General features: G+C 49.1%; 1 long non-coding RNA gene across 1 annotated transcript; it reads left to right on the forward strand.

Annotated features, from left to right (window-relative positions):
- The first annotated feature begins 1262 nt into the window (after positions 1 to 1262).
- Positions 1263 to 13490, forward strand: LOC126950677 (uncharacterized). Its single transcript, XR_007724256.1, has 4 exons — positions 1263 to 1962; positions 4798 to 4865; positions 10143 to 10316; positions 13460 to 13490. It is a non-coding gene; the product is annotated as an uncharacterized LOC126950677 (long non-coding RNA).
- Positions 13491 to 14190: the final 700 nt, after the last annotated feature.

Below are 14190 nucleotides of genomic sequence, written 5' to 3' on the forward strand. Positions count from 1 at the left end.
ACCAGATGGTGCCAACCCATTCGGTCAACAGCTGCCATGGTGGTGGAAACTGTGTGTGAGGCCCGACCAGCTCACAATGTGCCACCGTCTCTGGGACAACTCCCAGCTCCCACAGTGATGCAGCAGGAGCAGTCTGTCTGTGCTCTGTGACAGGCACACAGCCCCCCACCCTACCCCCTGACTCCAGGACCTCAAGCGGATTCTGACTCCCAGGATGGCCCTGGGCACTTAGAACTGGCATTGAGACAATTGTGAGTCTCTCTTTGTGCCTAGGCCTGAAAGGTTTAAATCCAGCACAGTTAGGATGGTTTCCATCACTTGCCAGCCTAACAAGAGAAAACGGTTAGACACACAGGGGCAGGCGAGAGAGGACAATCTGATGGCCTTTCAGTGCCGTAGGCAGTGTCCTGTGCATGGGTCAACATGTGGCCAGGAAGATGTCTTTGCTTCAGGGCATTCATGTTCTAGTGGGGAGATGGCGTCACGGAGTAGCGCAGTGTGATAACTGGGCATTCGTGTTCTAGTGGGGAGATGGCATCAGGGAGCAGCGCAGTGTGATAACTGGGCATTCACGTTCTAGTGGGGAGATGGCGTCAGGGAGCAGCGCAGTGTGATAACTGGGCATTCACGTTCTAGTGGGGAGATGGCGTCAGGGAGCAGCGCAGTGTGATAACTGGGCATTCGTGTTCTAGTGGGGAGATGGCATCAGGGAGCAGCGCAGTGTATTAATTGGGACACCATCCAGGGCAGGAAGAGAGGTGTGACAGTCAGTGCGGACCTAGCTGTGCCATGCAGCAGCGGCCAAGTAGTTTGGCCTGTCTGAGCCTGTTCTACATCCAGAAGAGGGAGACAATGGGTGGAAAGGCTCCAGTGGTGACGTACAAATGCAAGCTCCTAATGGAGAGGCATGTGAATGGTTGCAGGAGTCCAGGGCGCTGCAGCCGCACCGCTCAGGTGTGTCGGAGCAAGCTGCAGGAAGCTGCGCTGAGCCTTGGGGATGAGAAGGCACTGGCGGCAGGAGTGCCCTTGGCAGAGGAAAAAGCACTTCCATGGCACGTGAAGTTGGAGAAGAGAGGGGGTTTCTGCCACCGTTGGTCAGAAGAGTCCTCCTGATTGGGCCACTTTGCACTCTGTAGAGACCAGGCAAAGGGAATGTGCTGCGTGGTTAAATCAGAGGTGGGCAGGCTGAGCCTGGGCCCAATGGTGTCCAGTCAGCAGTTAAGAATGAATATTAAACATGTAAAGTGTTGGGGTGGGTGGGGGGTTATGAAGAATAGATGCAGTGGGCTTCTGTGGCTGGCAGAGCCATAGATCTTTGCCATCTGGCCCTTTACAGAGAAAGGCAATCCCTGGTTTAGCCAAATAGGGCCTAGCTCTGGAACTGGGAGTTAGAGCAGCTGCCATCAAAGTGCATAGACTGTCTGGAGGTAGGAGAAACAACCCAAATCAGCACCACGGGTGAAGGGATGGGGGCTCTGACGTACTCGGTGGTGTCTGTCTAGAGCTCAGGCATGCCTGCAGCTTCCGTGCAGAAGACTTCTATCAGGTGTTGACACTGGAATTGGAAAGAGTTAAGAGGCTTTTGGAATCAGACTCAACAGGACTTAGTGATGGAGTCACTAGAGGGGTCTGGGGAGGGGAAGCATCAGGGCTTACCCAGGATCCTGGCTTGCACATATCGGTGGGTGATGGTGCTCTAGGATGACACGGGGAATGGGGAGAAGAAACCAGGCATTCCTTTTGGGCGTGTTAAGTTTGCAATGCCTAAAGGATGTCTGAGTGGCTGTGTTAGGAAGACAGCTGCGTACGAAAGACTGATGTCCGGAGAGGAGAGCCGTGCTGGAGATGGACACTTGAAACCCTTGAAAATGGAAGACGTCACCGATCCCTTAAAGAGAGGATGGAGAAAGGAAAGAAGGGAACCTGGCACCAGACCTGAAGAGCCTCAGCCTGGCATTAGAGGTGAGCATAGAAAGAGAAGGGGGCGTGGGAGGCAGGAAGGCCCATCGAGGCAGGAGAGAAAAGGCAGAAGCATGTTTCTCTGGAGGCCGAGGCAGGGAGACTGCTTGAGGCCAGGAGTTGGAGGCTTCAGTGAGCTAATACCTCACACAGCTTGTATTCTTTTGTGTCTCAATTATTTCACTTGATCATGGATAAAGAGTGGAAAGGGAGACATAAATATGGTTATGTACGCAGATAATTTTAAATCTACAGCCGAAGTCTTAGATCTAATTAAAATTCAGCAAGATTACTGAGTATAAAATTGACACCCATGCACACACCCCCAAAATGATTTCTATGTATCAGCAGCAAACAACATGTAATTTGGAAGATGATTCTGTTTACAACAGTAACAAAAGTGTGAACTAAAAATAAATCAAAAAGAAGTACATGATCCTTAAGGAGAAATTCATTTTTAAAAATTATTAAAAGAGCAGGCAAATATAGAGACACACCAAACACCTCAAATTCTTCGTGGGATGAGTATAAATATATAAATCAAACAAAATTAGCAGCTTCACCAACTTCTTTTGAATGATACTAGATTTTTAAAATAAATCAGATGCAAAAACAGTATGGTTCCTGGTGACATACTACTCTAAAATAATGAACTAGAGCTAGGAAAAGGAGATTTTTTTTTTCTATTTTGCTGAGTTATGTCTTAATTATTATGTTAGCAGTCTTTCCTGAGAAGCTAAAAGGTAATTAGCAACTGAAGCCAGGCAAGAGGCGGAGGAGGGAGGGCGTGGGCAGGCCGTGCTCTCTGCTGAATCTCCAGGAGATGTTCTGGTGGGGATGGAGGCTGGAGGCTGAGCCTAAGTGCAGTTGGGTTAGTGACAAATTAGATGGCTCATGTGGTTATTTAAAGCCTTCTCTCTAGGGAACTTTCAACTACCATATATTCAAGATCTTGCAGTTGATAGTTTTAAACTGGAATCTCAGGGACTCGGGCTGACTGTTACCTATACGAGTCGCTAAGGGATACAGCCAGCTGTGAGCGGTGGTGTGAAAAATGGCCATCATTGCGTATTTTCAAACTTTTTTTAAGTATAATGCATACACCAAAAAGTATCCATGTCGTAAGTGTACATCTCAACACGTTAGCCCAAAGTGGACACAGCTGTGAAACCTCCACCAGGGCAAGCAGCGAAATGTGACCGACCCGGAGTGTCTGGCATGCCCCTCCGCAGCCAAGGCTGCCTCTGGGCCTTAAAGATAACCTCTACCCTGACTCCCACCTCCGCAGATTGGTTACGCCTGTTTTTGCTTCACATAAGCGACATCACACGGCATGTATTCTTTCGTGTCTTGATTCTTTCACTTGATGCTGTGTTCATGAGCTCCATCAACCTGTGCCTCTGTGAACCTTCTCGTACTCCTCTCTCAGTGCATGTGTGTATATGTTTCTGTTGGGTTGTGTACCAGGTCGCAGGAGACACATAGGTCCCACTCTAACGGCACACTGATTTACCAAAGTGTTGAGCCACTTTATACTCCTACCAGCAAGCGAGGAGCTTTCCAGCTGTTTCTTGTCCACATCAACAGTTGATGTTGACACTTTGGCCACCCTGGAGGGTGGTGGTGGTTTCTCATGGTGGCTTTAATCTGTAGTTCACTAATGACCAGTGAGGTTGAGCATCTTTACATGTTATTTTCCACATGCACATCCTTTCTGGTGAAGAAGCCACAAGTTTTCTTTATTATTTATTTGTAGAAGTTATTTATATATTCCAGACCCAAACTCTTGGCAGATATATGTGTTGCAAATACCTTCTCTCACCCTGTGTCTTGCATTTCCATAATCACAGTGGAGTATTTTGTTATACAGGAGTTCTTAATTTCAATGTGATCCAATTTATCTACCTTTTTTCTACGGTTAGGGTTTTTTTGTGTCCAGTTTAGAAAACTCAGCTACTCCATGGTCATGAAGGAATGCTTCTGTTATCTTTTGGAAGGTTTATTGTTTCAATTTTCAAATTTAAAGGACAATTCACCAGGAATTGTTTTTCTGTACAGTGTGAGGTAGGGGTTCAGAGTCAGTCCATCAGTGTTGTCTGTGTTTGATGTCCAGTTGACCTAGCACTGTTTACTGACATGATTTCCCTTCTCCCTGCTGCTCTGCTGCAGTAGCTTTGTTGTGAATTAAGCATCCATATAGGCATGGGTTGTTGTTTTTTCTGAACTATTTTGTTAGGTGCTGAGGACTGGCCTTGAACTGCTATTTCCTGTCCTAATTACTGAAATTTTCTTAAGAGTCTTCTTTTGACACCATAGAATCACCTTGCAGTTTTTTTGTTTTTCAAAATTTTCTTGGTTATACTTGGTATTTTGCGTTTCCATTTAAATCTTTCAATTAGCTTATCAGTTTCCTCAAAATATTCTGTTAGAATTTTTATTAGACTTGCATTGAAGCTATAGATCATTTGGTGAGAATGGATATTCTTACAATATTGAGTGCTCCAATTCATGTTTAGCCATACATTGATTTAAATATTCTCCAATTGTTTTCATTATCTTCTAGTCTTCTGTGTAGATATCACACACTTAGTCCATTAGATTTATTCCCAGACATTTGGTGCATTGGATGATCAATTTAAAATGTTCCCTATTTTTATTTTGTAACCACTGGTTTCTGGTTTATTTAGAATGCAATTGATCTTTGTGTATTGACCTCGTACCAGCAGTCTTTTGAGATTCACTTAATAATTTCAATAGTTATCTGTAGATTCTATTGGGTTTCTTACATACGTATCATTTTGTTTGTGAATAATCACTTTTTCATTTTTTCCTTTCCAGTCATTTTATCCTTTATTGCTTTCTTCTTGGCTTACCTCACCGGTTGCTGTTGAAAAGAAGTGTTAGTGGTGAGCATCCTTATTTTTTTCCTGACCTCAGGGGGGACACTTTCAATATTTCACCAGTAAGTGTGAGATCTGTGGTAGGATTTTTAAATATAGATCACCGCAATGAGATCAAGGAAGCTCCCTTCTATCTCTTCTTTGCTAAGAGTTTATTTTCCTGAATGCATGCTGAGTTGTATCACATTCTTTCTTCTGCATTTATTGAGATGATAGTATGATTTTTCTGCTTCATTATATTAATACGGTGAATTAAGTTGATTAAAGTTTAAATGTTATACCAAACTTGCATTTCTGGAAAAAGTCCAACTTAGAAAAAGCCCAAGAGATACCCCAGGATCCTTCTAGCAAATCCCCCTCTCTGCTTGCCCACCCACCTTGCTTCAAGGACAAGGAGTGGAAGAAATAAGGAAAATGGTGAAGCAGCCCAGGTCTCAGGGCTCCACCTGGCCATGCTGTGGCCTAAGGCATGTGGCAGGGGGGACTTTTGTGACTTGGCTGGGGGTGGTGAGGGGCTGCTGTGGCCTAGGTGGTGGGGAGTCTGTGGCCTGGGTACGGGGGCATTGCTGACTACTGTGGCCTGGTCCCCTTCCCCAACTGCATCCTAGCCGTGGGGGGCTGCTATGGCCTGGCCCTGCCTAGCAGATGAGAGACTCCAGGCTCGTTTTCTATTGAGTGCATGGAGACAGCTCTGGTTGATTACTGGACAACCATGTCCAGGTCACTTACTGGACATGGGTCCCTTCCTTGGGCTTCAGTCTCCTCATCGGAGAGGCTATCTGTAAAGTCAGGAGTCAACAAAATGTCCCTCAGGCAAACTGTATAAAAAGAAAGTATAAACTAAACATTAAATATCCCGTCAGCCACAGAAATGTGAGGCACTGTTCCTGCCTGCACTGAGGTTCAGAGACTCGCCCTTCCCCAGCACCATCCACTGTGGGGTGCGGTGCTCAGTGTTTGCCAGCAGCCTAGGGTCTTCAAGGGGAAAAGTCTCTCTGCCGTCCTATGCTGGCCACCATGGGGACTTGTGATGGAGCTACTCATCAGTTCTTCAGCCAGTCTCTTTTCAGGGGGAAGGGTCTCCCATCTGTCATCAATGCCTCAGGGGACGGAGGGGAGGGAGGGCACATCTGGAGGGGTGCAACCCCAGATGGCCCCACGAGAACCAGGAGGGGCCCTGGTGGCAGCAGGAGTTCAGGCCCAGGAACAGGTCCCAGGCTCCCTCTTGTCCCAGCTCCTTCCCAGACCTCCTGGGAACACAGCACACATTCCAGAGAGATGAGAGCAGTCATAGTCTGTGCGGGTTTGGTTGAATGGCATACAATATAAGCCCACCTATTTTTGCTTTCTAGAATTCCACTTCTATTTTTGGTGGAATATGAAAGCTTTGACTATTTCCCAAAGTGGAAAAACACATATTTTTCCTTGACTGTCTGGTAATATCTTTGTTGCTCATTAAATAAGTGCATTCAGTCTGCATGGGTGCTCGGTGAAGCCCCTTCCTGATCCCCTGAGCAGGAGCTGGCTCTGTGCACCACACACAGATCCTTTCTCAAGCCCTCCTGCATTTTATTTGTTAAAGCTTCAGCACTTCACACATATCCCAGTGGGTAGATCTGAATAAGGGCATCAGATGTGCCCGCCACTCTGCAGCTAAGGACTGCAGAGTAGCCTCTCCGTGAGGATTCCAGTGCTTAGGTCCCACGCCCCACCCCTCATGTATCTGTAAAATAGAAGAGGAGGAGGGGGAGGGAGAGGAAGAAGACGGGTAGGAGGGTAGGAGGAAGGGGAGGGGCACTTCCACCCCTTCTACTGCCTTAAGGATGTGTGCGGTGGACACTGGGGTGACTATGGAAGGAATACGCCTACCTGAGCTCACTCCCACCAGCATATTAGCCTCCATTACAACCACTAATTCTTTCGGTATTTTGCAACAGAGTTTCACTCCGTTGCCCAGGCTGGAGTGCAGTGGCACAACCATGGCTCACTGGAGCCTCCACCTGCCCACTCAACCAATCCTCCCACCCCAGTCTCTGCAGTAGCTTGACACCACCACACCCCGCTAATTTTTTCATTTTTATTTTTTGTAGAGACAAGGTCTCCTTATATTGCCCAGGTTGGTGTCAAACTCCTGGGTTTAAGTGATCCTCCCATCTTGGCCTCCCAAGGTGTTGGGATTACAGGTGTGAGCCACTGCACCAGGGCTTAGTGGGTCTATTTCTTGACTCTTTATTCTGTTCCATTGATCTATTTGTTTTGCTTGCCACAGACACCACGTTGTCTTGAATCCTATAGCTTAAGAAAAAGAAGCTGGTGTCATTCTTGCAGACTCTGCAGGATTGTTTGCCCTATTCCAAGTTCTTTGCCTTTCCATTAAACTTTTAGGATCAGCTGGTCAATTTCTACAACAAAGCCTGCTGGAATTTTTACTATAATAATATTGATCTTTCAGGAAGGATGGACAGCTTTATAATACTGAATCTTCCAATCCATGATCATGGTATATCTCTCTGTCTCAGTACATTGTGGCAGCTATAACAAAGCATCTTTGACTGGACAGCTTACAAACAACAGAAATCTATTTCTGGCAGTTCTGGAGGTTGAGAAGTTCAAGATCAAGGTGTCTGGCGAAGGCCCAGGCTCCCCAGCCTCTGGCTCCAGAACTTATACCCTTTGCCTGGTGTTCTCAGGCCTTTGGTTTGGACTGATGGTTTTACCATCAGCTTCCCTGGTTCTGGGGCTTTTGGACTTGGACTGAGCAACACTGCCAGCATCCCTGGCTCTCCAGCTTGTGGATGACTTGTAGTGGGACTCCTCAGGCTCTACAATTGACAGTGCCTTCTTGCTATGGCCTCACGTAACAGAAGTTACTAGATAGCTCTCTGCAGTGTCTTTTTTTTTTCCCCACCCCAAGACAGAGTCTCGCTCTGTTACCCGGGATGGAGTGCAGTGGTGCAACCTTGGCTCACTGCAACCTCTGCCTCCAAGGTTCAAGCCATTCTCTTGCCTCAGCCTCCCAAGTAGCTGGGATTACAGGTGCCCACCAACACACCCAGCTAATTTTTTGTATTTTTAGTACAGACAGGGTTTCACTATGTTGGCCAGGTTGGTCTCAAACTCCTGACCTCATGATCTGCCTACCTTGGCCTCCCAAAGTGCTGGGATGACAGGTGTGAGCCATCATGCCCGGCCTACAGTGTCTTTTATAAGGAAACTAATCCCATCACAATGACTCCACCCTTATGACCAAACCACCTCCCAAAAGGCCTCATCTCAAAAAACCATCACCTTGGGGGTCAGAATTTCAACATATGAGTTTTAAGGGGACAGAAATATTTAGACCATAACACTCACAATGTGTTTACATTGTCTTTAATTTCTACCAGCTGTGTTTTGCAGTTTTCAGGATAAAGGTCTTGCACATCTGTGTTAGGTTTCTCCAGAGAAACGGAACCAATAGTATGGGTGGATAGATGGGTAGATGGAGAGAGGGAGAGAGAGAGAGAGAGAAAGAGAGATAGACAGGCAGACAGGTAGATAGATAGTTGAGAGGGGATTTATCAGGGGAATTGATTCATATGATTGTGGGGTCTGAGGAGTCCCACTGCAGGCCGTCTGCAAGCTAGAGACCCTAGGGTGCTGGGAGTGTGGCTCGGTCCAAGTCCAAAAGCCCCAGAGCCAGGCAAGCTGGTGGTAGAAGTCTCAGTTCAAGGTCAAAGGCCTGGGAACCCAGAGGCAGGGGAAGAAAGCCCTGGAGCCAAAGGCTGGGGAGGCTGACATTGTTGTCCAAGGGCAGGAGAGGACCAGTGCATCCCAAATCCAGCAGGGAGCTCCACACATTCACCTTTTCTCTGCCTCTGTTATCTCCAGGCCCCCAATAACTGGATGATGCTGTCCACCCTGAGGGAGAATCTCCCCCACTAGTCCACTCAGACTCACACTAATCTCTTCTGGAAACACCTCACAGACACACCACAAAATACACTTTATCAAGTTTCTAGGTATTTCTTAATCCAGTCAAGTTGACACCTAAAATGAATTCATTTTCTGTTAAATTCATTCCTAAGTATTGCGTTTTTTGTTGCTACTGTAAGTGGTATTTTAAATTTTAATTTTCCTGTTGTTTCTTGCTAATGTATAGGAAAGCAATTGATCTGGTAATTGATTGTATACCCTTTGGCCTTGCTGTATTCACTTACTAATTCTAGTGCTTTTTTGTAGCTTCTTTGGGATTTTCTGCATATAATCATATTGTTTATGAATCTACACAGATTTGCTTTTTCCTCTTCAACCTGTGTATGTCTTTTATTTCTTTTTCTTGCCTTATTGCATTGGCTAGGACCTGTGATACAGTTGGAAAGCACTTCCTGTGCCCACATGGCAGAGTACATAGAAGGGTGACACCAGGAGGTAGGTTTAGAGGTCCCAAAAACTAAGTGTAGTACAGTCATCCCCTCTTATCTGTGGGGAATATGTTCCAAGACACCCAGTTGGTGCCTGAAGCTGCAGACAGACAGATAGATAGATGGATAGACAGATGATTGATTGATAGATATATAGATAGATAGATAGATAGATAGATAGATAGATAGATAGATAAGAAGGGATTTATTAGGGGAATTGGTTCACATGGTTGTGGGGCCTGAGAAGTCCCACACAGGCCATCTGCAAGCTAGAGACCCTAGGGTGCTGGTCGTGTGGCTCAGTATAAGTCCAAAAGCTCCAAACCAGGGAAGCCAATGGTAGAACTCTCGCTCCAAGGTCAAAAGCCTGGGAACCCAGAGGTAGGGAGTGAAACCCAGGTTGTACAGAACACTATATATACTATGTCTTTTTTATCTGACTACCGAAAGGGCTACTAAGTGACTAACAGTGGCTAGTGCAGACAGCATGAATATGCTGAACAAAGGGACAATTCACATCCTGTGCAGGACAGAGCAGGACGGTGCAAGATTTCATTGTGCTTCTCACAGGGTATCCAATTTAAAACATATGAATTGTTTATTTCTGGACTCTTCCAGTTTATAATTTTAAAATGCAATTGACTGTGGGTAAGTGAAATTATGGACAGTGAAACTGAGGATGGTGGAGGCTACTGTACATGACTTTCAGTTCCTGCTGACTTCTCTAGTTTCATTAAAGAGCAAACTCTGGCAGGATATGTCATATTTGTATAACACTTGAGAGCTGGGCTGGCTATGTAATTTGCAGGGTGCACTGGAAAATGAAAATGAGACCGTTTATTCATGAAACATGAAAAACCTTCTTTCCTTTTTTCCAAAGTCTGTCTCTGTCTGTGCCCTTCCCTCCGTCGCCCTTCCCTGCCCTCTCGATCTGTCACGGTGGTTTTCACGTGCAGTTTACTGTCGTGCTCCCTTGAGCACGGGAATACCTGCAAGACAAGGAGGGGTCTCCACAGGCAGAGGCGTCAGGGTCAGAACCGTGGAGTGGCCTTGGGTGAGTCAGGGCTGCAAGCCCCATTACTCCATTGCCCCACAGGGCTTCTCTTTCAAAGCACACATTCAATAATAAAATTGTTAAAATATCAAGATAACAACTGCAGAGCACTCAAAATGCAAACACCGTCCTCCCGAGCATGGAACCCTCTTGAGAAAAAGGCCCTCCTGAGCACAGGGTCCTCCTGAGCACTGAGCCCTCCTGAGCACGGGGTCCTCCTGAGTACCGAGCCCTCCTGAGCACGGGGTCCTCCTGAGCACAGAGTCCTCCTGAGCACGGGGTCCTCCTGAGCACAGAGTCCTCCTGAGCACGGGGTCCTCCTGAGCACAGAGTCCTCCTGAGCACGGGGTCCTCCTGAGCACAGAGTCCTCCTGAGCACGGGGTCCTCCTGAGCACAGAGCCCTCCTGAGCACAGAGCCCTCCTGAGCACCGAGCCCTCCCTGAGCACCGAGCCCTCCTGAGTACCGAGCCCTCCTGGGTACTGAGCCCTCCTGAGCACAGAGCCCTCCTGAGCACAGAGTCCTCCTGAGCACCGAGCCCTCCTGAGCACAGAGCCCTCCTGAGCACAGAGTCCTCCTGAGCACCAAGCCCTCCTGAGCACCGAGCCCTCCTGAGTACCGAGCCCTCCTGAGCACGGGGTCCTCCTGAGCACCAAGCCTTCCTGAGCACCGAGCCCTCCTGAGTACCGAGCCCTCCTGAGCACAGAGTCCTCCTGAGCACAGAGTCCTCCTGAGCACTGAGCCCTCCTGAGCACTGAGCCCTCCTGAGTACCAAGCCCTCCTGAGCACGGGGTCCTCCTGAGCACGGGGTCCTTCTGAGCACAGAGCCCTCCTGAGCACTGAGCCCTCCTGAGCAGAGAGTCCTCCTGAGCACCGAGCCCTCCTGAGCACGGGGTCCTCCTGAGCACAGAGTACTCCTGAGCACCGAGCCCTCCTGAGCACGGGGTCCTCCTGAGCACAGAGTACTCCTGAGCACCGAGCCCTCCTGAGCACGGGGTCCTCCTGAGCACAGAGTACTCCTGAGCATGGGGTCCCCCTGAGCACAGAGCCCTCCTGAGCACCGAGCCCTCCTGAGCAGAGAGTCCTGAGCACAGAGTCCTCCTGAGCACGGGGTCCCCCTGAGCACAGAGCCCTTCTGAGCACTGAGCCCTCCTGAGCAGAGTCCTCCTGAGCATGGTGTCCTCCTGAGCATGGTGTCCTCCTGGGGGTCTCCTGAGTGGCTCCCAATCATATACCTGCCTCACACACACCAGTGCCAAGGGCCTGCGTGCTTGGTGCCCTGCCAGGTGTCTGGGGCCCGCCTGCTATCTCGCATTCACAGCCTCACATTCACTTATAATGGGTCAGGCATTTAGTAGGTGAAACTGCGGCTCTGAGAGCTCAGAGAGCTTCTTTCACAGTAGCAGCTGCTCCCACAAGGGGTGGATTATTTTCTCTGAAACAGGGCAGCGGAGACTAAATTATCTCTAACAATGGTGGGGTGGTGAGCAGCCTTTGCTTCAGTAATGGACATATGTATTCTGTACTCACTTTCATGGTCAAATGTTTTCTTAAGCTGATTAAGAATGGTAAGGTGTGGCTGGGGGCGGTGGCTCACGCCTGTAATCCCAGCACTTTGGGAGACCAAGGCGGGTGGATCATGAGGTCAGGAGATCGAGACCATCCTGACTAACACAGTGAAACCCAGTCTCCACTAAAAATACAAAAAAAAAAAAAAAATTAGCCAGGCGTGGTGGCGGGCACCTGTAGTCCCAGCTACTCAGGAGGCTGAGGCAGGAGAATGGCGTGAACCTGGGAGGCGGAGCTTGCAGTGAGCCAAGATCGTGCCACTGCATTCCAGCCTGGGCGACAAAGTGAGAGTCTGTCTCAAAAAAAAAAAAAAAAAGAATGGTAAGGTGTGGGTCACACCCTGGGGAGAGACAGTGGGCCCAGTGGCTGGGACAGCAGCTGAAACAAGCCATTCAATCACCCAGGGTGGCAGATTCGTTGCAGCTGTGTGAGGTGCTGTGGTCAGGCAAGACTTGTGCTTAGTCAGGTCAGGAGGACTTCCTGAAGGAGACGACATTCTTACAGTACAAGCAGTCATTCCCCAGGTCCAGAAGAGGCCTGGGGGAGAGCCTGTGCCCAGCAGGTAGGAAAGTGATGTGTAACCCAGCCAGGAGAGCCCAGGGAGCCAGTGCCTATCACTCAGGGGTGCTCCAGGGCTTCCTGCAAGGGAGGGCCTGGCATGGCAGGGGCCAGGGACCAGTGAGGGCAGAGGAGGGACTGGGGAGGAGAGCAGAGGAAGACAGGTGCGGCCAGATGGGAGGGTCCTGGATGCCACTTCTGATCCCGACTCCCCCCACCACTTACCAACCTGCAAAATCCTCCATGTTCTGTTCTTTCCCTTTTTTTTTTTTGAGACAGGATCTCACTCTGTTGCTCAGGCTGGTGTACAGTGGTGCCATTTCGGCTCACTGCAACCTCCGCCTCCCAGGTTCAAGTGACTCTTCTACCTCAGCCTCCCGAGTAGCTGGGACTACAGGTTCACACTACCACGCCAGGCTAATTTTTGGATTTTTTTTGGTAGAGACGGGGTTTCAGCCTGTTGGCCAGGCTGGTTTCAAACTCCTGATCTCAAGTGATCTACCCACCTTGGCTTCCCAAAGTGCAGAGATTACAAGTGTGAGCCACCGCACCCAGCCAATCTTCTGTGTTCTCCTCAACCCTGGTTAAAAGCCCACTCCCCTGTCCCCCTCCTCACCAGCCGCCACTGCCCCAGCACCGCTCCCCATTCCATGCCCCCACCCTGCACACCCTTCCCCCTCCCTGCCCCCCACTCCCTACACCCCTCCCCCCGGCCCCCACTCCCCAAACCCCTCCCCCTTCCCTGACCTCGCTCCTCCACACCCCTCCCCGTCCCTGACCCCCATTCCCCCCATCACCCTCCTCCCTCCCCGCCACTGCCCCACACCCCTCCCTCTCCCTGCCCCTCATGTCCATCTTCCTAAAGGGCAGCACCCTCTAGACTCTGGAACTTTGCTCTGTCCACCTGCCTGTGTGTTCAGAAACCTCTCAGACCAGTGGGCACCCCCAGCTCATCCAGCCCCCTCCTGTATGTGGACACTCAGATTGTCACCAATTTTTTTTTTCTATTACAAACAGCGCTGCAAAGGAAGGATGTCAACCACAGGTGTCTTCGTTTTGGAAACTGGAGACATCTTCCCGGGGTCAAAGGCAAGTGTGCATGTCATTTTGTTTGGTGTTGCCAGCGCCCCTCTGAGAGGGCGGTACCCAGTGGCGTCCCAGTCAGGGACTGGGACCTGCTTCCCACAGCCCGGCAGATGGATGCGCGGTCTCGTGGATGAGAGGCAGCACCTGGCTGTGGTTGAAGTTTGCGTTCTCTAAGGATGAGTGAGTGGACAGGTTCAAAGTATTTAAGGCTCATTTTAATCTTTTTGGGGAACTGTCTCTTTATGTCCTTTTCCTGTTTGTCTATCTGATTTCTGGTCCTTTGTCGTCAATTTGTACGAGTTCTTCATTTATTAAGGATGTTGGGGCTGGGCACGGTGGCTCATGCCTGTAATCCCAGCACTTTGGGAGGCCGAGATAGGCGGATCGCTTGAGGTCGGGAGTTCGAGACCAGCCTGACCAACATGGTGAAACTCCGTCTCTACTAAAAATACAAAAAAATTAGCCAGGCGTGGTGGCGCACACCTGTAATCCCACTTACTCAGGAGGCTGAGGCAGGAGAATTGCTTGAACCTGGGAGGTGGAGGTTGTAGTGAGCCAAGATGGCGCCACTGCACTCTAGCCTGGGTGATGGAGCGAGACTTTGTCTCAAAAAAAAGAAAAGAAAAAAGGACTTTGGCCCTTCATCTGTGGCTTATGTTGCA

The sequence above is a fragment of the Macaca thibetana genome, chromosome 3, assembly GCF_024542745.1.
Source record: "Macaca thibetana thibetana isolate TM-01 chromosome 3, ASM2454274v1, whole genome shotgun sequence".
In the NCBI taxonomy this organism is placed as follows: Eukaryota; Metazoa; Chordata; class Mammalia; order Primates; family Cercopithecidae; genus Macaca; species Macaca thibetana.